The 24,729-nt window shown below is 39.3% G+C and overlaps 1 long non-coding RNA gene across 2 annotated transcripts in view; it reads right to left on the bottom strand.

Moving 5' to 3' along the window:
* Nucleotides 1-22,820, bottom strand: part of LOC121075899 — a 97,414-nt gene extending 74,594 nt beyond the window's left edge. Inside the window, exons 1-6 of one of the 2 annotated variants that reach the window (XR_005823233.1) lie at nt 22,762-22,820; nt 21,269-21,353; nt 19,227-19,438; nt 16,303-16,449; nt 9,015-9,068; nt 6,959-7,055 (exon numbers count right to left, since the gene is read on the bottom strand). This is a non-coding gene — a long non-coding RNA (uncharacterized LOC121075899). Of the gene's footprint in view, nt 1-6,958; nt 7,056-9,014; nt 9,069-16,302; nt 16,450-16,598; nt 16,802-19,226; nt 19,439-21,268; nt 21,354-22,761 lie in introns of those variants that run through there. The other variant, XR_005823234.1, reaches the window with a different exon arrangement.
* Nucleotides 22,821-24,729: the final 1,909 nt, after the last annotated feature.

Genomic DNA, 24,729 nt, shown 5'->3' with positions numbered 1-24,729 from the left:
GGCCTGATCTGGAGGCCAGAGGCCCCCCTGCTGACTTTGTGGATTTGGATCAGGGCCACAGAGAAACAGCAATTCTTACAGCTTGCATTAGAAGACAATTGCCATTTGTAGGCAACGTGCGAATATTCGGGGGCTTTACTGCAATGAATCCAGTAAAGTTTTACTCTGTATAAAGTTATTGCAATGTTTGAAACTGAGCTACAACATTTTAATTAAAATATCAGTAAATTCCATATGGCTCCCAGGTGTTCTTCAACCTGGTCCCTGGTCTCCCCTTTTCCCTTCACCAGAAAAAGAAAAAAAGGGATCTGGATTTATACATGGGGATACCCTCCGTTCTGCCGCCATCCTGATATTATTGTATCCAGTGCTGCAGACAAAGGTTGGGACTTCCTGCACAGTATGGGCCCAAGTCTGGTTTCCCCTTAGACAGCATTTGCAGATGTTTCCAGGAAATTTGCTCCAGGCAGGTGAAGAAAAGGAGTAAATTTCTTGGCTTTCCTATACATTAATCTCTCCTCCCCATCTCAGCATCCTTGTGTAATTCATTCTCCATTCAACCTCAGGATGTCCACATTTCAAAACAGGCATGAAGTCAGCCAGGATTTTTTTTTTTATTAAACCTTGTTAGGGTATTTTTAAAGCATGTTTATTGGTTTTCTTTCATTTAGTTCATCCAACCACACAAAGTGTTTAAGTAAAACCAAAACTTAGACACACCAACTTAGAAATCATTTCCACTACTTTCTATTTATAATGTAAAATGCTGTAGGGCAGAAACAACCCTAAATCACTTCTTAGTTACTTTACTCATGTTCTATAGTATCCCTATAGAAGGAAAACACAGATTTAAGTTGATTTAGAGGTATTTGCCAGTTACAAACCAACAAGGACTGAGTCATTTTAGTCTGGCTCTTCTATGACACCAAAGCAAGCCTCTGAGCTTTCTCAGTCAGGTTTTTTTCTTATTTGAACATAGAAACAATTCTCCCGTCTTCTACTTGACAGTCAGCTGGCATTTGTGTCACTACATTTAAAACTGTGTTAAGCAGGTAAAACAATAAATCACTAAAAAACATAAAAGATCACAATCCTATCTGTGATTCAAGAGAAGGTAAATCTACTTCACCACTTAGAGATTACTGGTTGTAAGATCTGCCAGCTCTTAAGACTAAGAGCTTTCCAAGCACCCACAGACATTACATGAGAAGTCAAGGAAAGGAAAGCAATACATATGTGTCAATAAAAAGAAAACATGTTTGTTTATTGCAGACTAATCTGTGACAAAGGAAAAGAACTAGCCTAACAAAAACAGTACAAGACTCGATTTCTAGGAATATATTTACTTGTTTTTAGTGGGGAAAACAGCACACACCACTGCCCAGGAAATCTTGAAACCAATGCCCAACACTATTGAGTTCTGTTCAGTCTTTTTGTCTTTCATTGTTCTCTTCTTTCCCTTGGTGTGCTCCCTGCATGGTGTACTGCACTTTCTCATGTTGCACTCTTGAATTACCATTCGCTACAGTGCCCATTAAAATTTTTTAAATACATACAGGTAGGTGTTAGCTGTCAGAGGAGAAGTCCATTTCCTTCTGGTCCTTTATGCTAGATTTGATGCCACACAATTCCCTAAATATGGATATTTGCCATGGCAACAACTGCAGCATAGTTTTGCAGAACTCACCCCTTAAGTGGCTTAATGGATATGGTATTTATTCCCTTTCTGAAGATTTAGCTTCAGTGACACATTAATACAAACATAAATGGAGCAAATATTTGTGTGCTTCTTGGGAATAACAAAGGCACGTTTATCTGATACACACAGAAAAGACATTTTTGAACCTCATTAATACATGAGTAGAAGTCAATGGAGGAAAATAGATCTTGTTAACTGGCTTCTTGGATACCAATAAGTATCTCATTTGCCTTAAACATATCAACCTAGCAACACTATTTATTCAATATAGAATAATCAGTGACATTAGAGAGCCCCAGCACTGCACACAGAGGAATGATTAATCTATTATTCATTCCACAATAAAGACTGAGGGATTTACCGTATGAAAAGTGATAGTCAGAAAAGGAGACAGTATTTTTTCCTGACCTGTACGGGAATTCCTGTCCTGTGGGATGAATTCCATTGAATAACATTGAATTATTTTTATTATTTTAAGTTCCTTTCCTTCCTGCAAGAGAGGAGACATTTCAAAAGACTAAGGTACTAATACAAAGTACGAAGAAAGAGGTTCTGAGATACACACAGGCACACGGCTTCCTACAAACTGGATCACTTTTAGGCCTTCTGAAGAGATGGAACTGCGTTGATATGAGACAGCAGCATCTTCTTGCTACCTGGTGTCTACCTTGCCAAGATTGTTAGTGCTAACATAAGAATATAAGCACACAAATCTATGTACAGACATATCAGAAAAATATCTTAAGAAAAGTAACTGGAAGCCTCATAATAGAGCTGTCTCCATAACTCTCACAGGCCTGCTCTCCTTACCAAGAGATAACCACAGTCTTACATTGCACCTAGGATTCAAGAACCTTGAAGGACATTTTCCTTGGACACTTCAACATAAGATAACATTGGACCACTAGCTCGCAAACTACATAGCCAACTACCTCCATGACAATCAGTAAACTAGACTCTGCACCTGCTTTGGATAGTTTAGATACCATCACTAATTTCCTTCATTAACTGTTTAATAATTATTAAGAATCATTCTGCTTACTCTGCAGTAACATTGATGGCCTGCATTACAACACATTAGTAATCTAGCTCTATACATGAACAGATGCACAGCTGTGTTTAATTGGTGTCAAGATGGCACCTGAAAAGCACTTATTTGAATATAGAATTAAATAACAGGACAGGTGACTTGCAACATCTACATGTGCATTTGTGTGGACAGCTTGGGATTCTGCTATTTCAAAGACCAAGACTTTTAGTTTCTTTTTTCAGTTAAGTTTCTTCCAGAAGCTGAGGCCATTAAAATCAAGCAGAAGTTCTGTCTAAGTAAGCAGTAAGTAAAAATTATAGAACTGGGATTTAGATCATGAAACTCTCTGAAAGGCAACTTGTTATTTGATTTTGAAATGTAATGGAAAGTAAGAATAATGAAGATAACTCCAATTACTTTGGAATGGCCTTCTGCTCCTTACACAATATGCAGTGATTAACTAGTCTTTTAAGCACTTCATTTTTTCCCCCAGTGATGCAAGATTTACCCAGGAATCCTTGGGTAAAAATAATTTGTTTTGGCAAAGGTATTTGTAATAGAGGGAAAGGAAGGTGCAAACCTCTCCCTCAGCTAACCCACCCACTCAGCTCATCAGCTTTTCTGTGGGGTGCTGGCAGAAAAGCCAAGGGAGAAACTTGCAGAGGAGGATACTTCACACCAGCTTTGAACAGGCTAGCACAGCAGACAATGAAGACAACTGCAACTTTTACCATTCTGGCTAGCATGACACTAACATTAGGGCCTACACAAGTGGTTGGCTTCAACACACCTGTAAACACCACTGAACTGCGTAAAAAACAAGTCACACTTTTAAGAACCTCTGGTGAATAGTCCCACTTCACATTGCTGGGCTTTGAATAGGCAGACCTCTTGGCACATTTATTTTCCTTTCCTGACTACTTTTGCAGAATACAGCTCTACCAACATCCTAATAGAGCCATGAAGTTATCTGCTGTCTTAAAATACACTAGCAGTGATTACTGGACTCAAAACAATGGTAGTTTCGCTCCTCAGGAGCTCTGTATCATCTTACCAGTCATTACTCATATGCAACTTGACAGAACCCTAGGGACCATAAAAAGAAAACACTTAGTTTTTGATGACTGAAATAAGGGTGCTGTTCTATGCTGGAGTGTAGTTTAAATTATGCAAAACTCTGAGATATGCAAGGCATAAAGAAAGGAAGAACAAGGCCTTTAATTGAATTCATGACCCATTTCAATTGAATTGCTAAAACCCTAAAACAGAAGAACAATTTTGCATTCTGCTAACAAAATCCACCTCCATCCACGTTACTCTCCATGAGTCACTCACACACACACACTTACCACACGAGATGCAAGAAAACACCACATAGCAAGTAGCTGAATTAGCATCTTCCTACGTTTGATTATGAAAACAGTGAATATTGAGATAGGATTATTCCAACTATAATCTACAATTCATTGTTAACTGTAGGAAACAAAATGTCTTCACTTGGAAATTCCAGTTTTTGTGTGAACTAGCTGCATTTGTTCCCCCGCTGCTGTCAATAACTGTGTTTACTTTAGACCTTTCTAACAGCATTTCAAAGACTGTAGAGTAATTTAATCTATTGGGCTATTGTTCCAGTAGGAGAAGGTATTGTTGCGTTATTGTCCTCCAAAGTAGCTTACAACAGGAGCAAATGAAATGACAGACACATTAAGAGGCAGAAGCATGTATGCTACGATGAGAAATACCAGTCCTCAAAGCATTAAGCTACAGATCCTATAGAACAAGGCAGAAAGCCAGTGCTAGAAGCAGCCCCCATAAAAACACTTCCTTGCTGAAGTGCTGATAGCAACAGCACCTCCTCAGCAGGATGTGCTTTTCCTCAGCTAAGGGGGCTCTCACAACCTTGCAGAAGGATCACTCTCACCCCACCACCCAGCTCTGATGCCATTTCCCTGCACAGGACCACAGCTCCATGTTCATTCCTCTCCCTTATCACCATTTCTTCACCCCCTACCTGCTTTTTCTTCTGATTTGCTGCTTCCCAGGGCTTTGCAAACTCTCACTGGCGAAGAATGGATTCCCTGACTCTGCATGCACACCTGTAGCTAAAATCTGGGCAACGCCCAGAAGCCACACATCTATGCTCGTTATCCTAGCCTTGCCAACCATGGTGGCACAAAATGGCCACCAGCACCATCAAGAAACAGCCATGTGCTGCAGGGAGGGATAATACACAGTCATGGTGGTCACGTGATGGCATTGCAGCCCTCTGATTGGCTGAGCCACTGAGCGCGAGCAGCTGCTGCAGCGCTTCACCTGCCATGGTGGCGTTACTTCAGCGCTCTGAGGGTGGGAGGGGGAGACAACGCATGGCCCAGCAGCCCCCTCAGATCAAACGGCAGTGGAAACAAGATTCAAAAACATTTAATTGACCCCTATGGAAATGGCAAATTTTAGCTGCAGCCCCCCAGTGCTGGAGGGTGTCTCTAATGTATAGGGATAGCTGGGGGACAGGAGAAAATAGCAGGGGGGCAGTGGGAGATAGCAGGGGGGCAGTGGGAGAGGCAGAAAAGTTGCAAGGGACCTCCACGAGCGAGATAGGGCCTATATCTCATTGTTTCCACGCACTAACGATCAATAGAAATGTAATTACTACTGTTCCTATTTGGCATAGCTAAAAAGGGTAGCACAGCTTTGGGCTGATTCTCCCATTGAGGATGCAGCTCCGCAAAACTAACTACTCCTTTTATCTTTCTTTACATATTTATTACAACTCTTTAGACTGATCCATGCAAACTAAATGAAAGCAACCAATAGAAAGAGGCTGGCTTGTGCCAGCAATCCCCAGACTGTCAAGCGATCACTGAAGATTGGACAGGTCCTGATGAAATAAATGTTGGCTGCTGACTCTTCCAATTTTGCAACACTCCTCTGTGTCACTGGAGCAGCCTTGTCCAAGATTGAGATATTTGCAAACTGTCATCTTTCATAAATATCTGCCTTGAGTGACACTTTGCCCCCCTCCATTTCCCTTTGAAATGTACCTAGCTGGCACGGAGCCTGTGGGATTTCATTGCCTGTGATAGGTGATTAGCAAAGAGATGATTTCCTCCTCCCTCCCCCTCCTCCCCTCTGCCAAAGGGCTGAGTGACAGGTCCAAAAGGCGAAAGGCAGACTGGGGAAGCAAATCTGCCAGAGGCAGAAGTGATGACACTCCGAAAACACTTCATTCATCTTGCCAAATTACAGGCTGGGCTGGGGACTGATGGGGACTGGAAGGGGAGGGGGAGTAATCCTTTGCATTTGCCTTGTATGCTCTCAGCTTGAAAATATTGCAAAGTGGCTCCTGGCGCTTGAAGGATGCACCCCAAAACTCTTCGGTTTCTTGCTCTGTAATGCTAACAGGCAGGCTGCTACCTGGCTCCTGTTAGCAGTTTTCTGACGCAGCGTATTAACTCTCTCAGTCATAGACATCAGATCCCTTAAGCTCTTACAGTCTTCCTGCCCAGACGTCAATAACTGGGACTGAGAGGGAATTCCAAAAGGCAAAATTAAGTAGTAAGTGTCTTACCCTCACAGACAGCGGAGCTGGAGCATGGAACTGTACGGCATGCCTTCCCCTCACTTATTTGGTAGGCAATCGTGCAGAGGGCAAACCAGGTATTGAGATGTTACCTGCTTATCTACTGGGAAGGCTCCAGCCCTGGAGTGGGTAATTTGGGAAGTAGCACAGGTGTGAACCAGCAATTATGCTGGTTCTCTGTGAGCTGTGATGTATTTGGAAAAACAGCTAAAATTAAGTGTGTGCTTGGACAAAGTTCTGCACAAACCTTTACTTATTTTTATTTTTTTTTCAGGAAGAATATGGATTTGGCAATGCCAATTATGTTGGATTTTTTTTTTTTTCATGAAAACATTTTCTAAAGAATGGCATGATTGGAGGTTTTTAATTTAGGGAATTTTTCAACTTCTTTTTTTTGAAGTGGATGTCTGGCTTAAATGCAATTACGTTTTTTTGATTTGCTGAAATGCTTCAGACTTGCCAATTAACTACTTCAACCCAAAGTATTTTACTTGAATTCTCAACATGTCCCAAGTTTATACTACTTACATTTTCAGACTTGACAATTCTTTTTAATAGTGAGATAACCAACAAAGGAAATTACCTGTTTCCTCCTACCTTTGCCTACAGCCTACGTACGCTTTAATATATCGTTGAATCTTAAACTCACTCTTGCAAGTGAAGAACAAGTCAGTTATTTCAGCTGGTGCAATTGGAAGTCTCTCGTCTGTCATCTTGAGGTACTTCAACAGACACACAAACTACTCCTGAAGAAAGATAGAGAATGATTTTATTTTTAATAATACATGAGTTCTTAGTTACATTTCCAAGACAGCAGACCAGATTCTTGTCTCTCCTACACTAGTCTAAGGTTTAACGTGCACTCAAATACAGGCTTAATGCTAATGTAATAACTTATGTGAGTTTTATTATATCAGAACCTAAATCTCTAATTCTGATGTCACTTCTGATATTTGTTTGTGTAAATGAAGTCTTGGCTAGCTTTCTGTAGCATCATCTGCTGACTGTATCTCTCAGGATATAATGAAGATGAAGATCAAAGCATAATAAAGTGATTTCCTAATGACAAAAAGAGACTCCCTGTACAGGACAGAGTCAAATGTCTACTCTAGAGTGGAGAAATATAATCTAAAATGAGCTTACCTGATCATCAAAGAATCAAAAATGTCACACATGAAAAAGACTATCTGTCCTGGAACTGCTTGATACAAGGATGTTTACCAGATATTAATTTGCCAACAGGACGTTTTTTAGCCATGCTGATTTTAAACTGTATATCTTCTGTACTATGTTCTATTCAGCAGAATTAAATCTGAAGTACTTAAAAAAAATCCAACAGTTGAATTCAAATGTAACAGGGTTCCCTTTATCCCTTTAACACTAAAGATTTGCAAAACAGGGACTATTCATGTTCTCAAACGTTGAGTTTCCTATATCTGAAAAGGTATTCAAATCAGCAAGTACTCAGTGTTGTCAGCTGGAAAAGAAATGCCAAGACAACACAATGATTAGATTTTTTTATTATTATTATACAAGGTCTTGCTTATAAATTGGAAGTGCTGGAAAATGACCATCATTTGGTATTGGAAATGGGAAGAACCATCAAACATGAAAATAAAGCACAGTAAGGATCAAAGTCAGACAACCCTTTCTGGTAGATTTCAGTACTGAAAAGTGTGCAAAAAATACGATGCCATTTATTTTGAAAAGTTATGCTCTATCATCACTCAACAATTTACAACTTCAAACAGCTAATTGAATATCACATGCAGTGTGAGGTAGGCTAGCATAACAACATATTATCTCTCCCCCACACTTCAGACTGAGAAACCTGGAAAGAGAAATTAAAATGAGGTTCTCAAGGATGGTCTCAGGGACCGAGTTTGTGACAGAACAGAGATTAAAACTTGGAGGTCCTTTCTTTAACTGAATGTCAGCACACGGACAAGTGAGATAGTTCTGCAGCTAAAGAGGAGTCCATGTGAAGCTGAGGGACCCTGACTCATAACTGCAATTAAAAGTAAAAATGCTTCCCAGATAACTCTAGCTTAATTATTTTTCCCTGATAAATCAGAATTTAAAAAGGAGCAAAAAATTACTCATCTGTGGTCATTTAGTGCTCTTGGGGGCTTTCCCTTGGGATATGTAGCTGTGGTATGAACTCTGAACTCAGTTGAGGTGTCTGTGCCTGCCATCAGAAGAGCATTTAAGGTTGTTGCTTTCAACACAGATATCTGCATGGAGCCGTGGATGAGGTTCCCAGCCTGTAGAGGGGAAGAGGATTCTTGCATGTTTTAAAGATGTTCTCATCTCCAAGGGATTCTCACTGACACAGAGTCTAGGTGGCTCTGCACTAAGCCGGTGGGTTGGCTAAGTATTTTAGTAGATGTAGCCCTATATCCAATTTTGGGTTAGGAAAAAGTGATAAATGCTACATATGTAGACATAGTGTAACCCATCTGTCCACCTCCAAACACATGCATTGTACACATGACAAGTTAATTGTGCATTAATCAGGATATAATCTCATACTGCTAATGCAAGTTATGATGTAATTTTCCCTTTACTACTTATACAGCTCTGGCCATTATTACCATGTAATAAATTGTATCACTGTAGACTGATGAATGACACTAGTTAATGCATCTCCACCTAATTTGTGTATTTCACGTGGTGATGTAGCATTACTCTGATTTGTTTCTTACCTGGGGAAGCTGCCATATAATTGTCTTATGGCTTCACTAGACTTTTCAGAATGCCTGCAACAGAGGAAAAAATTTTTGGTGTTTGCTTTCATTAAAAAAGAAAAAAAGGGGAAGATTGTGCCATAGACAGTGATTGGTTTTTGTTAGGAGACTAATCCCCTCCCAGTGATCCCAGCCCTATGTGGAAAAGGATATACTACAAGGAACAAAACCCCGAAATGCAGACTTGGAACTTAACAGTCCACATTTGGCCTTCTGTAATGTTTAATGCAAGAATGAATAGTTGCCACTCCTCCATGTCACTCCTACAGCATGTCCATAGGTCCACTTGTTAAAGTGAGTCACAATCAATATAGCTGGGGCTAAAAAGGAAAGTTTCTGTCAGAATTACACATTCACATTTTTCCTAGCTTTTGCAGCTCATCTCTTTATATGTACAGCTGTGTGTCTGACCCTCACACCTCAAGCTTTTTAAAGTTCTGGATTTTTTTCTTTCTTAGAACACTTTTTGTGATAAATGTGAAAATGAAGAGAGGGAACGTAGATGTAGACTGAGCTATTTTTCTAATGTTTTCCATTAAGCAGCAGCTGCTGTTACCAAGCTGTCATCTTTGTTGCTAGGGAGATTAGGTGTGCATGCCAGAATGGGACCGGTAGGATCAACACGTCCACCCTACTGCCTGGGAATGTCAGCGCATTGATGAACTCCTGGATGTGGGGCTGAGCAAACTCCTTCCTCTGACTTCAGTAGGAAATGGGCTGCTGGAGCAGAATTCTTGGGAAAGGCCTTCGAAGCTCTGCAGGGCACTCAAAACAACTTTCCCACACCATCATAGTCTCTTCTTCCTCCCTCCCCCCACAACGTGAAAAAGATGAAATGTTTCATTTTGACATTTTCAAAACTCAAACCATCTTGATTTTTCATTTCCAAAAGACACTTCAAATTTCACATACAGTTTTCTGCCTTCTCAAAGGAAACAACAACAGGTAACCTAAGTAAGATATGAAATTGCAGTCAGTGCCCAGCAACGTATTCTTATTTGGACTCGGCCAGCAAACCAAAACCAATAATCAGCTGCCTGCGTAATGCTAATCGGTGTCTTCAATGAACTTCTCCTGCCTCTAAACACTGTGCAAGTGTTAAAGAGCTTCGCTGGCCTATACAGAAGGCATTAGAGTTGTTTTGCAAAAATAAGTGTTTACAATTAATGCCTTACAGTTACTGTCCTTCTCCTCCAAACAGAAACAAGGGCCTATATATACATATATACACATATATATATATAGTATATATTACAACTCAGTGAAGCCATACAAAGCACATATCACCTTTCAAAGTGCAACATTTCTCCAGTCTACACAGTAGACAAAATACCAAGACAGAGGTCTCTTTTTCGTCAATTAGCACTCCATGATCAAGGTATGGTTTCTGAGTCTGCGCTGAATGCAGTAAGAAGGGTACAATCTTCACAATTCTCTAATATGCTGATAAGAAAACTTTATCACTTTATTAGTGAATCACAAATGGCAACAGGTCAGATGAAATTTCTCATGTGGCATAAAGATCATAAATGCAGTTCCCAGGGCTACCTCAGCTTTAATAAAATGAAGTCATCCATGTGTTGCTTTGTATTAATATTGCAAGTAGGTTTAAGCATATATAAGCCATGATTTTTCCTCAAGTGTTAAATCAAATCGAATCACAGATTTTTATGAGTGATAAAATGATAATAGACCAGATCTGGTCAGCTAGGATAATAACTTGATTCAGTTCTTTGGATGTAAGTGTTTAAGGTTTCCATAATAAAACTGTAATGTTATACCCTAAAGTGTGTTAATAACATTAAGTGATGTAACAGTGAAAGCGAACTGACAGAATGTAATACCCATAGGGCCATCATAATAGAAATAATTTATAATGTAACAGCAATAAAATCTTTAATGTTATCTCAATCCAGTCCTGTCCCCATGTCTGGGGTTTCAGATTACATGTGATTTTTTTCTATGCATTTAAGTGTTAACTTAAAATAATTAAGAAAATGGTTTTCAAAGTAGAAGCGCCTTTCAAAGTTGCTGACCTGATAATCATATCATTAACTCTTTCCTTCCTGACCAATTCCCATGTGGCTGAAAGCTGATGTAAAAAGAAGTAAATCTTCTTTCTTCCAATATATCTTTTTTTTTTCCTTTAAAAGCAATTTACAGAAATCAAGGAATATGTAGGACCACCTTACTAATTAAAACAGAACCTCATTCTTATGATTCTCACACCTAAACACAAACACAAAATATGTTGTCTAAGTTTCAACAGCCCCGTAGTAAATGCCATCTTACTATAAACGCATAATGTTCATAAATAGGGCTATCTGCTAGAGGAATAGGAAGGCAATAATGTGTCCTCCATCATTGTGGTGGCAAAACAAAACATGACATGGAAGAGCCTGATTAGATATTAGAAAATGTCCTTAATAGCCAAGCGCTGGGGTAAGTTGCCTGGTGGGCCCATGGGATCTTCTGCACTGGAGATTTTTAAGAACAGAAAGGATCAAATGTCTGTGAGGTATGAACATAATGTAGTTCATCCAACCTCTTGACAGAGGGATGTACCAGAGAATGTCATATAGAGTCATAGAATATCATGAGTTGGAAGGGACCCACAAGGATTATCAAGTCCAACTCCACATATATGACACAGACAACCAGCTCCCTATTTTAAAGCATAAATATCTTCCCTGGAATCTCAATATAGAGTGATTTTTAATATCTCTTAAGAGAGTTGTCTCCAGGAGGTAAAGAACTTCTTTGCTCTTTATTCTCTTCAAAGCATTTGAAAAGTAGTAACTGGAAGGACATGTAAACAGATATAGAAACATACACATAAAAACATTTTTTTAGAAGTAAACGGGGAACAATCTTTAGGCTTTCTTTGATTCAAGGTAAGGTATAGCTTTATTCCTTCTTTCTGGCAAAACTGCCTTCTGAGAATATTGACTGTTTTAAGGCAGGCATACCAAGAGCTTACTGTAATGTATGCCACGGCTCAGAGGAGTGAAAATAGAATATATTCAGCATTTGAATTCTCTTGCAAACCCATCCAGCCCAGGACTAATAACCTGTATCTTTAGAAAATACTCCAGCATCAGACATACAAGATAGCTATTGTGCAATTAAGAAAAATCCTCTGACTCTCAGGTTCACTCTGGACCCACCAGGGAATCCAGAAAAAAATAACTGGAACCTAACATAGAAGCAGCTTATCATCTTGAAATATGCAGGGTTAATCGTCCCTTTAAAAGCAAATGTATTAGGAAAACATTAGATCCTTAGCCCTCTGTGACATAATTATACAGGCTTCTGATTAAACAGAGGCGCTCATTAAGTAAAACATTTTATTTTAGTTTCTTGTTGGTTGCTGGTATTATTGGGCTTCTTGCCCAATTCCAGCCAGGCTACCATATGAACAGTGAAAACAGCCAACATTGTTAATACAATAACAACAACAACACTTGGCACTTCCATCATTCCCTTGATTTCAACATCTTAAAGCAATTTACAGATATTACTTGGTTTCACCATGTGACAAAATTGCCGAGCGTGTAAGATTGATCACCCTTATTTTACAGATTGATAAGGCAGGGCAGAAAGGTATTAGGTTGGCTTTCCCTGTCTGCTAGAAACTTAGTGGTAAGATCCAGAAGTCCTGAAGAGAAGCCATGTGGAATTCCTGCTTCAATAATGACTGAACTTTTTTCCTCCCTCCTTAATTGCCATTGTCCTTTATTGGTTCCATGTAGCAGAAGATGGCTTGTGCCATGAATAATCAAGGAGGGATGCAAATCTTACTGAAAAGGGAATTATAAGCATCACTTATTATTTGTCATTTCAGAAAAAGTGGTTCGATTTCTCTCCAAATAGATGTGTTGGTTTATGTAAAACAGTTAGGGCCTAGTTTTGGCCAGCTATAAAAGACATAAAGACATAAAGTTTGCAGTGGGGGATAAAGGCATAAGTAGGAGAGAGGGAAGGATATTTTAGTTCCTAGTTCACCAAATCTGGCTGTTCAAACACTTGTAATGAGGCTTCTTTGCAGAGCTCCCAGCAATGGGAATGTAAGTGGAACATTTGTACCTAGGGTCTAGGAATGCATTTATACATGTGAAGCCTCTCTGAGTTGCCAATAGCACTTAGTCTCAAAACCCCTCCCATTCTCTTGATCCGTCTTTGGCAAAGATATTCTTCACTCAGGGCTTGTGGGGGGTGCTCTGGCAGACTAGAATCTAACTATGTATTTATGTAGCCAAACTCACAAAATAAAGCTCCCGTCTACAGATGTGCATACATATCTTCAGCCTGAGAAATAGTGAAACAACTTTTGTCTTGCATCTAAGAACACCTCATATGTTGAAAGCTGAGCAGAGCTCACATTTGCTGCTCATGGTATTGCTTCAGCAGAAAAAATATGCAGAATATAGAATTTCACTTCACACAGGGAGGGTTTCATCCCAGAGCTCATCTTGATAAATTTCTCAGTGGTGTGCTGGATAGTAAGGAGACTCGCTGGTCATCTGCCAGATTTCTGCCATAGCAAAATAGTTATTTTTCTGTCTTTAGCCTAAAAGAGAGAACTTTACTAAGAGCCTGATGTGTTAAACTCACCTTAGGCACTAAGCTTTAGAAACAAAGTCTCACACAATGCATATAAACGCTATCTGTATCCAGATTCCATCAATGTTGATTGTAATTGGCATTGCTGCAAACTATCTGCTACAGATACACACCAGCATCCTCTAATTTGTAAGCTCAGGTGCTCCACCCTGGCTACAAAAATAAAAACATAATACCTCCAAGTAAACCTAATGGAGTTACTATTAGAACAAGCTCTTATGTCTAGGTGAATGTGTTACAAGAGTAAAAGAGGTGGGAACCGTCTTGTCACTTATTCAGCTGGATATGAATGACTGGCTTCAAAAGAAACTCAGGAGTAAAAGATTAAAGGGAAGATGACCATGAACTCTCCTTTCCCAAAGGAAGTTCAAAGCTTCCTGATTTAGGTTCTTATCACACTATAAAGAGGGGAGCGAGGAAGATAAAGATTTAAAAATAAAAGATCTTTAAGAAATTATTCTCATCTGAGTGTCCTCCAATATGTCTGGTCCTCTAAGTGTTAAGTGAATTGTAACTAGATCCTAGAGAGACAGTTGCAACCTGGTTATCAGTGGCAGTAAATGGAAGATAATAGCCCCACTAGAGAGTTATGAAATGGCTTGTCTTTGAGCTGCCAAAGTGTTTAGGCTCTCTTTTATTATATTCACAGTAGTAATCCGATATGTCCTGACTTCTGTCATCTGTATGTAATGCTTATCAACTCTCTGCCAGTGATTCACCCCCTTGTCAGGGACAATTATTCCTCAAAGTGCTGAGGTTATGACTGAAGCAATATTATGACTAGAAAGAAAATATGAAAGGTGCAGCACATCACAGCAAGCAATCTTGAAACTGACGTCAAAGTGAAGGAGAACATTGTTGATAAAAAAATAAGGCATAATGGGAGTGTTGCACTATTGCTCCCAAGGCAATCCTGGGCATCACTAAGGTCATACATACACATGACTATGGTAATGGAAGATTTTCCCATTATTTTATCGGAGTTACATTGTCATACTTCTATGGTTAGGTGTCCGTCTCCATTTCCATTTTAAGCCCCCCATTTAAAGACATTTAAAACTACACAGGCAGAGTCTGTCCTGTCCCTGTAAATTTGCAGACAGGAGCTCAGACCAGGAAATTCATTTTCCTCCAAAGAATCATGAAATGAAAACTATAATCTAAGGGACTGAGGGTCCAATTTGCAGTTTTCAAGTAGCCTGAAATTACAGTAACACCTGTGGTAAAGTTCTGATCCAAGCATGTTCAGACCAACCTGTTTCATCACTCTCTTAGATGCCTCAGGCAAAACTTAAATAAATTTTGTCATTCCTTGTATTGCTTATGGCTTCATTAATTTGTGGAAGCAGAATAGATTATTTTGGGCTTGTGGCCAGGAGAACTTGTGGCGGTGGGGAAGCTAAAGTCAGTGTCCCAGCTACTGTGAGAACAGTGGTGAAGAGCAGAAGGCAATCTGCAAAGCATGGCAGGGGCCTCGGGGCGCCAGAAGCTGAAGACCACTGGGAGAGGGTGAAAGGCTGTAGTATTCCTTTGTCTTCTCTGGAAGCAAGGGGAAACTGTGGCTTGGGAAGCTGTGTCAATGGCAATGAGCAAAAGCAGCTGGTCAGTGGACATAATGGTGGAGACAGAGAGGCCAAAAGGGGTGCCAGATGGTCCCAGGGGCAGTCCAGCTGACCGACAGCAGCACCTATGCCCTGCATGCATATGTGGCTTCAATCCAGTATGAGTTAGATGTCAGTCAGCACATAATTCACTCAACTAAGGTTTTCAGCCTACAGGGTAGCAGAAGTGGGGGAAAACAATACCCCTCTGTGGTATTTTTATAGTTCTCAGGCTCTAAAAGTATAGCACAATCTCTGTTCTTTGGTTCTCATTTTGCAAACAAGTGCTCAAGGAGTGCCACTTCCCAGCTCAGAGGGTCACAGGTCCTACTGAGAGGCCGAGAAGGGCCCAATGCGCAGGTGAAACAAGTGGGGTAAGAGCACAGAAGGAGGGAGGAGGCAGTCAGGGTTGAAAAAAATTAAGTTACAAATCAGCTGGCCAGTCAGAAAATAGAGCCACTTAAGCATAGGCATCTCTGTTCACAGAGATTAATGCAAGCCAGGTCTTTCTGTAATGTTTGGTGCTGTTATTTGGCTGGTCTTCCTGACTGTGCTTCAGAGAGGCCTACATGCACCGACAAGGAGCCTACATTGGTCTCAAGGGTCATGAGCAGCAGGGTCAGCTGTGCTTCCACTGGGAGAGAAAAGGAGCCTCCTAAAGCAATGAGGAAAGAGAATGAATCACTGCACCTTGTCTAATATATCGCAGTAATGTAATATAACAGCAATAACCCCCAGAGTAGCATCTGGTGAACTTGTGACTAAACATAGCTTGTTTTGCTCAATGCACACAAGTGATGAGGATATATTTTACTCCTTTGCCTCACCCTGCCCAAGCGCAAGTGGTAACAAAGCTATTTCTGGGAAACTTAGACCATCTACAAATCAGAACTGCAAGCAATCATTTCTTCCCCATGAAGCATGTAGGTAGCTCACTCTGCAGGAGAGTGCTCAGCAGCATAAACTCCTGAGTCTCAGTTATGGCCACCAAAGTAGACAGAGATCTGATCTCAGCTACTCACCACGCATTTCTGACATTGCAAAATTCCCCGTTAAACTCCTGTGTGTAGGTGGCTATTTCAGGTGATATTTCCTGGGGATGCAGGAGGCCCAACTCTCCAATGAAGAATATTGGTGACTAGTTGCTCTGACCTTGGTCAGAGTTAATCCTGCAGGAATGAAAAGGTTCAGATTTCAGTACTCGCTGGAAGAGAAGAGAAGGGAGGAGGGGTAGCCCCCTACTAACATAACGACATGACCGGTGGCTCTGCCATCAGTTATAGCATTGCTTGCATTTGGCATTATATTACGAAAATACCTATTCAGAGTGGAAAATAAGATCAAAGACAACATTTCCGTAGTGATGACTTTAGCTCCACTTCACTCTGCTCTCTCTCCTCCTCCTGTCCTTCGTGTTTCAAGGCTCTTGCTCTATTCATCCGCTCTATGCCACCCCAGGTTTATAACATCACATCAGCAGCAGCACTAATAACCCGTGATTCTTTTCCCCCATTGTGTTTGTCAGAGTCAGTAATCTGGGCACTACAGTAGCGCAGCACTGAAAAGCTACAGTGTGTTCCTATAGCAACCAACTAATCCGCAGGTGGAAGGTGATTGGGCACCTTTTGCACCGGAACAATAATTTGAAAGATCTTTTTCAGTGTGCTGTTCTGCGGCATGAGTTCATTGTATTGCAACCCACCACGAATCATTATAAGCCGTCATGAAAATGCAGCCACGGCTGCACAAATCATAGCAAAGAGAGATGCATCTTCCAGCAACAAGCCCTTGAAATGTTTCACAGCAGGTTAAGAGGCCAAATTGCGTATAGTGAGCTTTATTGTACAGGGTAAAACAAAGGGCTTGTATAATAAGCCCATGCTGACAGTCTCCAAGTCAGGGAATCCCAGTGAAGTGTAAGTGTGTGCATGAATATGAGTTTTCCTGAGTGGTGGAAGGAAAACAGGCGTAATAAAAGAAAGTGCTGGGCAGAGCTCCCACATACAACTCTTCCAAAACCAATTACTCCCACCTGGTTATTCCCATTTCTCTGTAAACTTCTCCTTTTACAGAAGAGAATTTAATATTCTCTAATTGAAACCTCCAATTTAAGGCATTTGCTTGCTATCCTCAAAGTCTGAAATCCTGGCCTGGATTTTCAAAAGGTGACCAGAGATTATAGAAGCCTCAAATTTGTGTATATTCAAATGAAGAAACCTTCAAGAAACACAGAATGCTTTTCTTCTGAAAGTCAGTTTTTTATCTTTCTAATAGCAAGCAGTCCGAATTTGAGGTAGGGAGTGATCTTTCAAAATAAACCATCTTAATCCATGGAGTATGCACAGCATAGACAATGACAGAACAAACATCTCCATATCAACTTCAAGAAAGGATCACTGTCATTTGCAGCCAACACCTAACTTCTACTCATTTTTTCTTTGAAATGCTGGACTGGAAATACCTCTTTAATGATAAGATGTACAAGCACAAGCATTTCCCATACAGTGACTGCAATGCAAAGGGAGAGCAGATAATGTAAATAATGTAACAGGCCTTGTCAGAAAGAAAGGAAAAAAGGAAATCTGTAAAAGTCTTCAATTAAAAAAAAAAAAAAAGTAAAAAATACAACTACTTCTCTACATCAGTTTAATCACATTGTAAAGAGAATGTCTGTATTAAGCTCCTGTGCTTAATAAAAATGTCAAAAACTCTCATTGCATAAAAGATCTCTTTCAAGATTTGTTGGGATGATGGAAGAGAAACCTTTAAAAGAGAGGGCAAACAGAAGTTTAATTACTCAGATATGACTTCTAAAATTGCAGCTTAAAAGTTTCACTTCATTTACAGGCCAAAGATTCCAACCTGGGACACTTCCATCTCAAACAAATGTCCTAACTATGAGACAATGAAATCAGTGTCTCATTTACAGCTGAAGAGTTTTATAAAGCAGAAGGTGTCCACTAGAAGCTGAACCAACAGACAAACAAAACAGAACAGATACTGCTTTCATGACCTAATTCTTTTACTCATCCCAAAGCAGGATGAGTAAAATGGATGAGGCAGGTTCACATACTCAGTTCATATCAGGTAGAAAAAAGCTTGAATGAGGTCTAGGGAGATCTCCTAGAGCTATTATTAGGTTACTGAATATTCTACAGCTAATATCAGTTTCTTCCTCCTATTTCGTTCTGCCTTTCACCTACCACACAACTCAGAAAGTTTTCTCAAGTAAAGTCTGAAAATTTCTTAATCAATTTTTTTTTTCCCAGCAAAATATTTAAAAATCCTTGACCATCTCTAATTGTGAAATACATTGAGTGTTCCTCTCAAATAATTCATGCCTTAATATGACATGTTTTTGTTCCTTTCAGAGAGCTTGGATAGATAGCATTGTTTTTCTTTCCAAAGCACATCAAAGAGTCCAAATTTTGGCAGGCTTTCTGTTTCCTTTAAAAAAGGAGAAAAAGAAAGAAAAACCAAAGGAAAACAAGGCTAAGAATAGCTGTTTTCTTGTGAAGAGTTGTGGGTTTCTTCACTTGTAGATTCACAGTCATGATGCTTTCTTTAGGGAGCTGCTGAAACAGAAAGCCTGGACGTGGGGAGGTGGAGAGGGATGGAAAGATCAGAGAACTGGCAGGGGATGTACAGCCTTTTGCCTCTTGATGTTCAGGCTGAATCTAGCCAAAGTCATGATTCACCAGATGAACCAAAGTCATCATTACTGTTAAGCACTTCCATGGGCTACGCAAAGTCAGATGTAGTCTCTATTCCCAGGGGACAAGTTTCTACATAAGTGCAGCTGGTAATTCACTGACAGCTCTGGTGATGGTTTTAGTCTCCAGTTCATATCTAACTTTTGTAAGTTGTATAAATTCTATAAAGGGCCTGAATTTGGGTTAATCAGGGCCTTTTCCTTTCAAGATAAACAGGTACAGGATGTACATACCTTCTTTTGCTGGAAAAACATTGGTACTCTGAGTAGCTCTCCCTTCTGCTTTGGAGGAAATCAATTGGTAGTTTTCCAGGAAGGTCTTCACTTTTGAATGTGTTAGGGACCCATATCCATTTTTCTTGATTTCATTTCTCCTTCTCAACCAGAAGCATGTATTTTAATCATCATAGACTGGCACTCCTGTGGGAGGGTCTGTAGCCTGTATTCTTTGTAAAATATCAAGAAATATCGCTCAATATGAATAAATGACATCAGAAAAATGCAACAGAAATACCACAATCTCGTATTCTGTGTGAAGCGTTTATCTTGGTTTACTGTATAACTGGTATCTATTGGTACTAGAATCAGATTATTTTAAGGCTTTAAAATCTCCTCACAGATTAGAGAGATCTAATCTGTGCTACAAGTTTATGGAGAGTGGTTGAGTTTCCACAGCTTCCTGAGCAGAGATGCTTTGCTCCGTATTGGGAATAAGATACGAGGAAGGACTATGAAAAGAAATCACACTGGAGGTAGTCTGGGGAAGATGCCAGGACTGACCACTACATCAGCCGAACTACTGTGCCACACAAAGCTGAAATGTGCAATCCTTCCCCACGATGACCTGTTCTGGGGTAAAAGTTCTTTTGACTTTAATGGGACCTTTAATAGGACTTTTGTTATCTAACAGCCAATATATCATTAAAGAACATGGCAACATTGCAGGAACTTTCAATGAACGGCACTTGTGCAAAAAGGTATGGAATACCTGGCATATGGATACTGCTCAGAGGGATAAACAAAAAGTGCATCACATAGGTAACTTGTAAATAACTGGGGTAAAGAATATGTACTCTGGATGAAGATGACAGGGTTCATTGCTAGAACAAATCAGACAATATGTGAAGTTAGGCTGTGCCCTATTGCTCGGTACAATTATGTGACCTTGTAACAAAGCATGGTCAAGATGGCAGTGATACTGCATATAAAACAGAGCCTGGTGGAAAGTTGCTATTCTTCAAACTCGCTTGCATCTAGACATCTTTCAAGTGATTTCAGAATTTAGGGTGAAAGTGGATCTTAGGCCTTTTTTAAAAAGCCATTTCAAATCCTCATTCATATCATAAATGCTTTTTTCTCCTTTTTTCTGCAGGCCACTTAAATCTCCGGGGCCATGACATTGTCTGGCACTGAATGCAGCCCCTTTTTATCATTATAAAGAAATAATGAAAGCATATGGTGGAGAGGCGCTCATATTTCAGTGTATGGTGCCTTCCTCATTCTCCATAACTAAGCACTGAAGAATATATAGTATGATGAGAACATTAATTATTTCCAATATACTAACAGAAAATTCCTAACAATTCAAAGTCATCCCTTCTGCCTAGCATGAATGTAAGTTCAAAGTAAAAGAAACCAAACATATTCCCACTTTTGAGCATTAAACATCAGTAAGCAACCTGTATTTTATTACAGTACACAGCTGTTTTATCACAAAAGTAAATAAATCACCATTGAACCAACTTTGGGAACGAAGATTTTGAATAATAACACAATTAACTTTTCCCACAAAGTCCAAATAGCCCACTTGCTCATAGTTGCTACAAGCTGTGATTCCCACGTGAAAGATATCAACTTATTTCCTTTTCCTGTCAATCATCGGTACCAAGTGGGGCCATGGTATGTCAGGTCATGACCTTTCACTCTGGGCATGAGCCTGAAAGCCACTAGTGAATCAACTGGTTTAATTATTTAGGCTGTTTCTAATAAATATAAAAATGTGGCCTTAAATATTTCACATGCTTGTTCAGTTTGGGTTTTCAAGCACCTCTTATCAAGCCCACCAGCCTGAAAGTGTGCTCTTATTGGTAGGAAATCAGTCAATTAATAACCAAATCCATGTTTTGGAATAAAGTTTTGATTGTTGATTTTCAGATGGCTAGCTTGGGTATCACTTGCTTTTTGGTTTAGAGGATGAGATTTTTATTATTCTATTTCTTTACATAAGATTGGACTGTTTTTAAGCATCACCAAAAAAGTGAAGGTGATTTTCTTACCTCCCACAAAGTGGTCCTTTAACACAAATGCCACTGTAGGATGCACACTTTACCATATGTGATGTATTTTCTATATCCTCTTCAACTAAGGAGGAAAAAAAAAAAGGAAAGAAGAAATCCAATATAGTAAACTCCTTATAATACAATTCTTCTAAAAATATTCTTGAGTAATGTTGACAGCTTTGCTATTAGGTCTCTTGGCAATGGCCAGAGTTTTATTCCATTTCAGGTCAAAATGTGATGACAACCCAGCTTTGCTAAAAATGCCAAGTTTTTCCTGCTTCTAACTCCCAATCTAAAATCCTGAACCTGAACCAAGCTGCTGACTTCAGCTAGTATTTACCAGTATTACAGAAGGAGTTTGCAGCATCCATACAACCATTTAAATAAAAAACAAGTAGTAATGCTTTTGGTGGATGGTGAGCTAGTCAAGTACAACGAATAATATTCTACAAACATTTACACTTATTGCACAACAAGCTTTCCATCTGGTAAACTCAGGACAGAATTGAACCTGAGAAAATAATTGATGGTGCCTTTCAAAAGACTGTGGGTCTAAATCTGAACTGCCAGAGCCAATTCTTAGTTTGGAACATTCCTGAAATGTACAGAACTTTCCCAACATTTTGTAGATTTATTTTGTTCTTCCTGCCCCTAGTGCTCTCAGAATACTCAAGAAAGTGAGTGTGAAGGACTGTCTCTATTTATAGATGATAAACCAAACTCTTATCCCCCTCCCTTCCCTTCACCCCACACTTCTGCATCAAAGAGAGGTCTCGAGGAAAGGAAAGCGAGCTGCTATTGCTGTTACTTTTCCATTCATTCTCATGAGCTGCTGAGGAGGACAGTTGCTTGCTGGTTCTGTAGGAAATATCAGCATTTCCAAATTTGTTTTCCTTTTGAACAAAAGGAAAAATGTAAATGACAAAGTGTGCCAAAAAAAAAAAAAAAAAAAAAGGAAATTGCCCCAATGTAGAGATCATTAATGTTACCTTAATTGAAATGTTTCTGCTATGAAAACATTTCATTTTGATAATGTTTGTTTTTTTAAGACTTCAAATCATGCAAAATAGTATGTTATAATTTACAATATTATCAAACAAAGGTCAAATGAAACATTCCACCTTTACTGAAGAAAAGTGTCCCCAACTTATTATGCTGCTTCTCAATAATTTCAAGAAAATTGCTGTCATCCTGAGAAATCTTTCAAATTCATCTAAGTCAACATTTGCTGATAAAAGAACAGCTGTCTTCTAAGAAGTTTTCAATAAGATTTTCTCAAGATGCATCAGGAAGAGCACATGTTTATAACATGTGAGCAACCCCCTGAATCTCCTGGTGGATGAGAGATCAAAATCAAAGTATTGATCCAAGGATCTACCACTTTGAAATCAGATATGGAAAAATGCTAAGGAGCAGCAGTGATTCTTAGGGGTTTCAAGTGCATTTAGAGTACACGGTATCGCCTGGAACATGCTTCAGCTTGCACTTACCTTATTTAGCGTTTCAAAGGCTGACCTTTCATGCACTAAGTTCAGCGACATAGCAGTCAACCTATTAATGTCCAAGGAAGCTGTGGACCAAATCAGACAGTTTAAATAACTCAGCTGTGAACACAGAACCCCATTATCATTTCTGTGAGGATAATCTGAACAGCTGATTCATCTTGAGCTGTTTACTATGGACGATAGGTCTTCACAGCGTCCATTTAAAGTTTTAAATCAGATGAGGGTGAAGAACTTTGCACTCAGACACTATGTTGGGAGGTGCCATATAAAAGGACAGACAGGCAGAGAGGATCATATAAAGGGCCTTATTTCACATCGTGTTTTGATAGCTGTATTCTGATATGATTACTCATTTTAGTGGAATAAAAGCATGTAACGAAGTGGAGAGTTAGGAAACTGTATCACCTTTCTTCCCCTCCAACACACATCACCCTATTAAACACTGTATAGTCTTTGCATTTATCTCATGGTTTTAGTCAGAGAAAGCTGTATTTACCATAAATATCTGCGTTAGCAGTACAGAGCCTAAACAACTGATGAGAGGAACTAGCCTGTCTTGTAGAAGAGCATGGGAATTTATTGATCTCTACATACTTTTTCCTTCCTTCTCTAGTAGTGCTTCACAACTTTCATTACATGGACTTAGTGGTTGTTGAGAAGAAATAATCCTTTGACCATATCTTCAGCATTGTCTGATACATCACACCTTTTGAATACTACCAAAATGTAAACCAGAAGAAGGAAACCCATGTGTGTTCTGAAAACAGGTTGGAAGATGACAGAAACAATTACATCTCACAGTTTTTTTGCCTCTCTTTCAATATATACATAGAAGGAAAAGGCCATTATAAATGAAGAATGATCTAATTATATTTCTCCTTTTCCCTTGGTCTATTATTTTGTCAAGTAGGCTGTTGATTTTAGACATTATCTGTGTATTCAGCAATTCTATAAATAATATTTTCATTGTCAACATTGAAATCCCAAACAGTTTTCAGCTCATAATGAGGTTTTCACCATTCTCAATGCTTGGAAGAGTCTTTTATATGTTAAGCTGAAGATGTGAGACAATCTGAGCACGGTATATGTGTTGCCAAAGGCATTACTTTCAAACAGTCCTCTGTTTCTTCACTCCAACAGGTGGTGATCAGGTTCTAGTAAAAATAGACGTCAGATTAATTCAGTTATCCTGTCACTGGAAAAGCAAGAAGAACTGAAGGGAAAAAAAAAAAAGAGTTGTTACTATAAGCTCCTTTATGACCTCGAAAGAGTTCAACAAAACATATCTATTTAGAAAAAAATTTTGAGTCTTTCATTGATAAATTATGGCTTCCTGTATGATATTTTTAATAGCTCCTCCAAGAAGCTTAAAAGTGCTAATGTTTAGGAATCTTGAAAAAAGAAGGCCTTTGAAATGACATAAAAAATGAATATATACAAAGAGTGGGCCCCAACATACACTTGCACAAATCCAAGTAAGGATAAAGACTGAGGGAATCCCCAGAGTGCTAAGAAGAGGTAAAAGACAGACTAAAACCATACCACAGTAGTTGAATGGATTATTTGAGATGAGGAAGTAAATGTGGGTTCAGATTTGACAACTGCTTCTTTGCCACACAGTGACAACTTGCTGGATTCATATACTAACAGAGATTTTGGTCCAAATTTTGCAGAGGGAGCCAATATATAACTGAGGAGGACAAGAGAATTCAAATTTAAGCTGAAGCTACATATCTAAAAGCTTTATGAGAACTGGAAGATCACAAGAGATACAGGAACCTCATGTGACACAAGTCAGTAGAATGGGCAGACCTTCTCCAGTTGAAATTGAGATGTATTTGTATCACTCACATTTTACATTTAGAAGCAGAGACTTGGACTGGTTCCAGAAGTGGAGGTACTACTACCAAGGTCCCTTCTATATCTGACTTATTTTGAGGTGCCAAAATAACC

The sequence above is a fragment of the Cygnus olor genome, chromosome 11, assembly GCF_009769625.2.
Source record: "Cygnus olor isolate bCygOlo1 chromosome 11, bCygOlo1.pri.v2, whole genome shotgun sequence".
NCBI classification, from domain to species: Eukaryota; Metazoa; Chordata; class Aves; order Anseriformes; family Anatidae; genus Cygnus; species Cygnus olor.
This window is presented reverse-complemented; position numbering and strand designations above follow the sequence as displayed.